Below are 9,505 nucleotides of genomic sequence, written 5' to 3' on the forward strand. Positions count from 1 at the left end.
AAGATGGCTAAACTTCATCTCTCATACTTTGGACATATTGTCAGGAGGGACCAGTTGCTGGGATATCATATTTGGTAAGCTGGAGGGTCAGAGAAAAAGAAGAAGACCCCCAACAAAATGGATTGGCCATCGATGGACTCAAGTGTGGCAACAGTAGTGAGGTTGGCCCAGGATCGGGCAGTGTTTCGTTCTGTTGTGCATAAGGTTGCTATGGGTCGGTACCGACTCGATGGCACCTAACAACAACAACAACCAAACAAAGATATGCCTACTTTCTCCAAAGACTCTTTCCTAAAACAGCATACACCAGTTTTCCTTACTCTTCTGTGGCCCATACCTACCAGCAAGGAAGGCTGGAAAATGCAGTCTTTATTCTAGGTGGCTATCTGCCCAGTTAAAACTTAGGGATTCACTTCTGAAGAAGAATCACAGAATTCAGGAGTGCAAAAGACGTGTCTGTTCCGTGTGTTTCAGGACGTGCTCCAGGCATTAAGAAGGGGATATGTGACTGGGTAGAATCACGGAGGCTAGGCTCCAATCCTGCCTATCACCCACCTTGCTGTTGTTGTTAAGTGTCATCAAGTCAGTTCCAACTTATAGCGACCCTGTATAGGGTTCCAAGGAGTGGCTGGTATGTTTGAAGCACCAACCTTGCATTTAGCAGTCCAGTGCTTATCCTATTGCACAATAGGTTCTCAATAAATGCCTGCTTAATCTGTTCCAGAAAAAAACAAACAAAACTGCTGTTGAGTCAGTTGTGTCTCCTGGCAATCCAGCGTATTTCAGAGTCTAACTGAGCGCCGTAGGCTTTTCAATGACTGGGTTTTCACACCCGCCTTCCTTCTAAGGAAGGAATCTCTGGGTAGATTCAAACCACCAGTCTTTCAGTTAGTAGTCAAGCACTTAACCATTTGTATCAACCAGCGATTCCTATTAGATTCAGAGGTAGCTTGACATACGAATCCATGCCTTTGTCTAATTCCTTTGAGCTCCAACTTCCTGTCTATAAATGACAGTACTGACACCTGTCCTAAGTATTTCATCAGGGTTGCCACAAAGTTAATGTGTGTGAAAGTGTCAATGAGTTTTTTAATTTGAAATGTGGTTCACTAGTGGCCACTAGGTGGCAGTGAGAGGTAGTGGGCTTGGGTTATGGCTCATGGCCACCAGATGGTGCTGGCATTCAACTGATAACACTCTGACTATGCTGGGAATCTTTGCAAGGGAGCTAGAGGGTTTTGGGAGCAGGCCAGTGCAACCTTTCATTCTACAGATGAGCTAATGAGGCCCAGTAAAGGTGTGACACAGCTGTGACGGCTGGGGCCCAGATTTCCTGGCTACTTTTCAGCCTACACAGTAATGGGGTTCTCACATCCTTTCTAGACTTGCTCAGGAGACCAAAGATATCCACTGTCCTCTTGCTCATAGATTTACCAAATTTTAACAGCCTGGAAAATGTTGACAGATAGTATCTCTCTTTGTAACTGTGTTGCATAACGGTTAAAAACATGGCTTTAGAATCAGACCATTTGTATCTGTGTAATAAACTCCTCATCTGCAAAGACAGGATAATCATTTCTACCTCACAGTGCTGGTGTGAAGATAGGTTAAATGAGGTTAGGATACATGGTAATGGTAATGTTGTTGTTGCTAAGTACCCTTGAGTTGGTTCCGACACATTGTATAGGGTTCCCAACAAATGGCTGGTGAGCTTGAACCTCCAACCTTGTAGTTCAAACCAACCTTGCAGTCCAGTGCATTAACCCACAGCACCATACCAGAACTCTTGGTAGTGGTGTAGCTGACCCAATTTTTAAGAAAACCTTACAAGGGGGCTTCAAAAGTTTCATGGGAAAATTCCATTATCCTTCAATTCTATTTTTCCATGAACTTTTTGAAGCCCCTTGTATGCTTCAAATTAATTATATCATACCTGTCCATTTTCCCAGGTTTTATGACTTTGAATATATTATTTGATCTTCATCTCTGTTCAGAGGAAAACAGGCATGAGTAATTTTGAGTTTATAATTTCTCCTAGAAGACAAACTACAGTGGATAAAAACATTGACATTTTAAGATGAATTCATAAAATGGGTTAATGATTTAATACAGAGAAGCATTGTCTCAACATATTTCCATCTTTGGTTTAGAAATATTTGTAACTCCTTGTAGATCCCACTGGAGGAGAACTTTTCTTTCTCTCATTTTCCCTTTGCTTTCCTATGGCCACATGTTTTCTAACCAATCACTCGAGAAAGATGGGAACTTCTCTCTTACCTGTTTAGAATTTTGCTTTATAAAATGTTCCTTTCCAGGTCTCAAGATTTATTAAACAAATACTATTTAAGACTGTGTGCTATTCTGAATTCGTCATCAAATAAACATCATCAAAAGTTCATCAAACTCAAAACTAATCTGAGCAGTATTGAACATTGACATCCTGCTGCAGTGCTGTAGGATAAAGCACTAGACTGCTAACCACAAGGCTGGTAGTTCAAACCCACCAGATACTACTTGGAAACCCAATAAAGAGTCGCTATTAGTTGGAACTAACAGCATTTAACAACAACATTGAACATTAGTTTAACCCAGTGAAACAGGTTAAATCATAGCACCAACAGATCTGCAACTTTTTTTTTTAAACATAGGATGTACACATATCAGGATAATATGTTTTCTGATCGTTTTGCAAAAGAAATAGTAATAATGGGAAACATTAATTAAACATGAATTAGTACTCATAAAGTACGATGTATTCTTTTAAACAGCTTACATGTACTTATTCAATTTCCATCATTCTTATGTGGTATGTACTATTATGATGTGCATTTTACAGAGGAGGAGATGAATCATAGAGAGGTTGTAACTTGCCCACATTCATCGCTAATAAAAGGAGGAGCCAGGATTTGAACCAGTTATCAGAGTCCATGCCCTTAGTCATAACTTATAACTAATTGCTTGGCAGAGATGAAATGTCCAATAAATGATAGATATGGGTCTATAGAGGCCAAGCTGAGGATCCTAGTTTTAAGAACAAGGGTTTGTAATGAGCAAGATATCCACCCAGCACCCAAACTTTCAGAGTGATGAAAGGAACACACAAAAGAAAAATGTTAAATACTCACATGGATAGCACAGAGATAATAAGCAAACACAACAACAATAAAGATGTGGGTAAAACAGCTGTAACTTTAAAAAGAACAATAATAACAAAGACAAACAAAAACAAATCCCCACAGACTTTAGAGACAGAGAGACCAAAGTTTAAATTCTGAATCTGCCTTTTGCTGACTGTGTAACCTTGGGCAAGTTGTTTAACGTCTTGGAACATTAGGTTCCTCATGTACAAATTGAAGATAACACTGTACTTTGCAGAATTACTGTGTTAGAGGCCAACGGAGGTAACATGACTGGCATACAGAAAGACAGACATTTAATTCTTATTCTTCTTATTATTTAACAAATATATGTCAATCAATTACTGGTTGAAAGGGATTCAAAGATGTTAAGATACTATTGCTTCCCTCAAGGAACTTACATAGAGGAGGTAATCAATGTATATGCCATTCGATAGGTACCTTATTATTGTTGTGTGTTGCTATGAAGTCACCATCTCATTAAGAGTTGCCTTTGTTTTGATTGGCCCTCCACTTTACCATCCATCCTGGTGTGCTGCTGTAGGATCTGCACTGGACTACGAACCACAAGGTCGGTAGTTCAAACCCACCAGTTACTCCTTGGAAGCCCTATACAGACAGGGTCACTATGAGTTGGAACCGACTCAACAGCACTCAAACAACAACAATGTCTTTTTCTAGTGATTGATCTTTCCTGATTGTAATGGATTGAATTGTGTCCCCCACCCCCTCCAAAATATATGTCAACTTGGTTGGGCCATGATGTCAGCACTATGTAATTGCCTTCCATTTTGTGATCTGATGTAATTACCCTATGTGTTGTAAAGTCTCACTTCCATGATGGTAATGATTAGAGGTAGTTTTGTTAATAAGGCAGGATACAATCTACAGGATGAGTTTGTATCTTGAATTAATCTCATTTGAGATATAAAAGGAAATAAACAATTGAGCAGAGAGACTTACTCCCACCAAGAAAGAAAAGCCAGGAGCAGAACATGTTCTTTGGACCTGGGATCTCTGCACTAAGAACCTTCTAGACCAGGGGGAGATTTATGCCAAAACACATGGAGATCTATCTCTAAGGAACACTGGGCCCACAGATATTGAAAGAAGTCAAGAATCTTTCCTCAGAGCCAACAGAGAGAGAAAGTCTTCCTCTAGATGTGGTGTCCTGGATTCAGACTTCCAGTCTCTTGAATTATGAGACTACCACTTGTCTGTCAGCTTTCATATTGTGGTGGCTTATGTGTTGCTATGATTCTGGAAGCTATACCACTGGTATTTTAAATACCAGCAGGATGACCCACAATGGACAGGTTTCAGATGACCTTCCAGATGAAGACAGCCTAGGAAAAGGGAGAGACGGATTACTTCTGAATACTTAGTCACTGAGAACCTTATGAATAGGAGTGGAACACTGTCACCACCAGATTACTGAATATTGAATTATGATGAAGAACACTGGAATATTGTCATAGTGCCAGAAGATGAGCCCCTTAGATTGGAAGGCTTTCAAAATGCAACTGGGGAAGAGCTGCCTCCTCAAAGTAGAGTTGACCGTGATGATGCAAATGGAGTAAAGCCCGTGGGAGAAAAGCCTGCAGAACCTTCATTTGCTGATGGGGCACAACTCAAAATGAAGAGAAACAGCTGTAAACATCCATTAATAATCAGAACACAGAATGTACAAACTATGAATCTAGGAAAATCAGAAATCATCAAAAATGAAGTGCACTGCATAAACATTGATATGCTAAGCACTTGTGAGCTGAAATGGACTGGTTTTGGCCATTTTGAATCTGACAGTCACATGGTTTTCTATGCAGAAAATGACAATTGAAGAGGAATAGTATTGCATTCATCATCAAAAAGAACATATCCAGATCTTTCATGAAGTACAACACTGTCTGTGATAGGATAATATCTACATGCCTACAAGAAAAACCAGTTAATACCACCACCACACAAATTTACGCACCAACCACGAAAGCCAGTGAGGATGAAATAGAAGAATTCTACTAACTTCTTCAATCTGAAATTAATTAAACATGCAATTACTAATGATTGGAATGCGAAGGTTGGAAACAAAGAAGGATCGGTGGTTGGAAAATATGACCTTGGTGATATAAACAATGAAAATATGACCTTGCGTTAGAAACAAAGAAGAAGGATCAGTGATGGGAAAATATGCCTTGGTGATAGAGATGATGCTGGAGATTGCATGACAGAATTTTGCAAGACCAATGACTTGTTCATTACAAACACCTTTTTTAAACAACATAAAAGATGACAATACACATGGGCCTCACCAGATAGAAAACACAGACATCAAATTGACTACATCTGTGGAAAGAGATGTTGGAAAAGGTCCATATCATCAGCCAAAAAAAGGCCAGGGGCAGACTGTTGAACAGACCATCAATTGGTCATATGTAAATTCACACTGAAACTGGAGAAAATGAAAACAAGTCCATGAGAGCCAAAATATGACTGTGAATATATCCCACCTGAAGTGAGAGATTACCTGAAGAACTGATTTGATTCATTAGACACTAATGACTGAAGACCTGAAGAGTTGTGGGATGGCATCAAGAACATCATATAGAAGAAAGAACAAGGTCATTAAGAAGACAAGAAAGATAGAAAAGACCAAAATGGATGTTAGAAGATACTCTGAAACTTGATCTCCAGCACAGAGATGCTAAAACAAATGGAAGAAATGAGGAGGTAAAGGAGCTGAACAGAATATTTCAAAGATCAGTTTGAGAAGACAAAGTCAAATATTATAACAAAATGTTCAAAGATCTGGAGTTAGAAAACCAAAAGGGGAAAACACGCACAGCATTTCTCACGCTGAGAAAACTGAAGAAAAATTCAAACCTTGACTTGCTGTATTGAAGGATTCTAAGGAGCTCTGGAAGCATAGTGGTTATGAATCGGGCTGCTATCCTCAGGGTCAGCAGTTTGAAACTACCAGCTCTTCTGTGGGAGAAAGATGAGGCTTTCTGCTCCTGTAAAGATTTACAGCTTCAGAAACCCTGCACATGGTTGCTATGAATCGAAACTGACTCCATGGCACATAACAACAACAACAACAAGGAGTTCTTGTAGTGTAGTGGTTACAAGTTGGACTGCTAACCACAAGGTCAGCAGTTTGAAACTTCCAGTGGTTCTGCAAGAGAAAGATGAGGCTTTATGCTCCCAAAAGATTTACAGCCTTGGAAACCCTCTCAGGGTCGCTATGAGTTGAAACTGACTCCATGACACATAACCACTACCACCACCATAGGCAAATTATTGAATGATGCAGAAAACATCAAAAGAAGATGGAAGGAATACACAGAGTCACTGTTCCAAAAAGAAATGGTCAACATTCAATCACTTCAAGAAGTAACATTATGATCAAGAGCCAATGATCCAGAAGGAAGAAGTCCAAGTTGCATTGAAGGCATTTGGCAAAGAACAAGATACCAGGAATTGACGGAACACAAATTAAAATCTTTCAACAAACTGATGAAATACTGGCGACACTCACTCATCTATGTCAAAAAATTTACCTGGCCAACTGATTGGAAGAGATCCATATTTGTGCCCATTCCAAACAGAAGTAACCTACTGGAATACGGAAATCATTGAACAATATCATTGATACCCATGCAGGAGAAGTTTTAATAAAGGTAATACACAAAAAAAATTCACATTAACATAGAACTTTTCAGAAGAGAATGTGGAATGAGGGATACCATTACTGATATCAGATGGATCTTGGTCAAAACCAGAGAATGCCAGAAAAATGTTTATCTGTGCTTTATTGACTATGCAAAGACTTGCTATTTTGTGGATCATAACAAGCTCTGGACAATATTGCAAAGTGTGAGTATTCCGGAACACTTAATTGTCCTCATGAGGAATCTGTATATAGACCAAAAGGCAGTGTTAGAACAGGACAAGGGAACAGCAAATGGTTTAAAATTAGGAAAGGTATGCACCAGGGTTGTATTCTTTCACTATACTTATTCAATGCTGAAAAAATAATCCGAGAAACTGGCTTATATGAAGAAAAATGTGGCATCAGGATTGGATGAAGACTCATTAACAGCCTGCAATATTCAGATGATACAACCTTGCTTGCTGATGAAGAAGATTTAAAATAATTGCTGATCAAGATTAGAGACCACATCCTTTGGTGTGGATTGCATCTCAATGTAAAGAAAACAAAAGTCCTCACCACTGGGCCAATAAACAATACCCATATAAATGGAGAAAAGATTGAAGTTGTCAAAGACTTCATTTTGCTCAAATCAACCATCAATACTCATGGAAGTCAAGAAATCAAAGGGCATATTGTATTAGGCAAATCTGCTTTGAAAAGCTCTTTAAAGTGCTGAAGAGCAAAGATGTCAGCTTGAAGACCCAAGCCATGGTATTTTCAGTAACCTCATATGCATGCGAAAGTTGGACAGAGAATAAGGAAGATGGTAGAAGAATTGATGCATTTGAGTTATGATATTGGAAGAGAATATTAATAGTACCATAGACTGCCAAAAGAACAAATAGATCTGTGTTGGAGGAAATACAGCCAGAATTATCCATGGAAACCAGGATGGCCAAACTTCCTCTCTCATACTTCAGACATACTATCAAGGAGGGACCAGTCACTGGAGAAGGATATCATGTTTGGTAGGGTGGAGGGTCAGAGGAAAAGAGGAAGAGCCCCAATGGCACAGTGGCAGCATCAATGGGCTCAGGTGTAGCAATGATGGTGAAGTTGGCCCAGGACCAGGTCGTGTTTTGTTCTGTTGTGCATAGGGTCACTATGAGTTGGTATCAACTCAATGACACCTAACAACAAGTTGTGAGAGAATGTGTATCTATTTGTGGTATTTCTATTATAGCAGCACGAGATGAGTAAAACACTGATGGCACAGCTATTTTAGATTATGTTCTGTTGGGATACATAAGGCTAATTTTCAGAAGCAGATCGCCAGGCCTTTCTTTCTAGTTAGTATTAGTCTGGAAGCTCCACTAAACCCTGTCCCCCATGAGTGACCCAGTTGGCATGTGAAATATCAGTGGCATTGTCTCCAGCATCACAGCAACACCACCACAGTACAACAAACTGATAGATGCATGATGAATAGGTACCTTAGGAGAGGTAAAACATATAATGGGCATTAGAGGTTTTTCTAGCAGTAATAATTAGAGACGGTTTCATGGATAAGATGTTAAAGATTTTCCCTGAAGAATGGAGAAGAGATGGGATGAGGATTCCAGGAATTTTATCAGCACAGGGAAGGGGTCAGAAAAAGCCAAATTTCCTCAAAGAATAGTAAGCAGTTCAGACTAGAATTGTGAGTCAGACTTAGGAGCATGTCAGCAAGCACAGGAAAGGAATTTCTGGTTCAACTTGGCACATTAAACATATGCATTTGACTCTGTTCCTAAAATGACAATAAAGTAATAAAGTGTGAACCCACAGGACTTTAGAAACAAGAGAAGAGACAATAGCTTTTGGAAGATTCCAAAAATAGCAGTGGGAAGATAGATTATAGTTGGGTGAGGATTAAATGACTTAGCTGAGAATAGAAAGCTGCCTACAGTGGGTGGAGAAGTTTCAAGAAACAAGTCAATTGGAAATGAAAAAGAAAGAAAGGTTTAGAAAACTGAAGTACCAGGTAACTCTAAAGTTGCTGGTACGAGGTTGGGCTGACTATGATGTGTTGAGAGTCTGATTTCCTTCTTCCAACCTTGTAGTAAGAGGCTTTTTTCCACCTGACCCAGCAGAAAACATGAGATGTACTCTCTGGGGAGGCTTCAGGAGGGGGACTTGGATCTTGGGGAGATACCAGGCAAAATGGAGAGTAGAGGTAAGGTCCAAATTGAAAACAGGGACATTACGTGAAATTCCCCTGTTGGGCTTCCAGAATGCTGATGACTGGCTTGCACTTGAGAGGAAGAAAGTTGGGAAAGTCACTGGGTGGTTAACAACCCAAGAGAAAGATGTGCTGATACTGGTGTTGGTGGGGGAGTCACCTAATTACACTATGCTATAGCCCATGCTCAGTCAACCCTGCCTTTCTTATTTAACAAAGACCCAATTAAGTAAGAAACAAACAAACCTGGGGAAACAGACAATTCAGGGAGAAGAAAACTTTTTTTTTGAAACAGCACAGTTAACATTCTCAAAGGGACAGGAAATCATTGTACCCAAAGAACAAGGTCCGTAGTTATTTTTTAAAATAATTTTAGACAATAAGAAAGGACTCATATTTAGATAGCTAAAACAAACAGTATAGGTTTAGATGGAAAATAAACTGAGGAAATCTCCCCAAAACAAAACAATTAAGGTAAAGAGAAAAAGAAAGAAA

Source organism: Chrysochloris asiatica, unplaced genomic scaffold, assembly GCF_000296735.1.
Source record: "Chrysochloris asiatica unplaced genomic scaffold, ChrAsi1.0 scaffold00135, whole genome shotgun sequence".
Lineage (NCBI taxonomy): Eukaryota > Metazoa > Chordata > Mammalia > Afrosoricida > Chrysochloridae > Chrysochloris > Chrysochloris asiatica.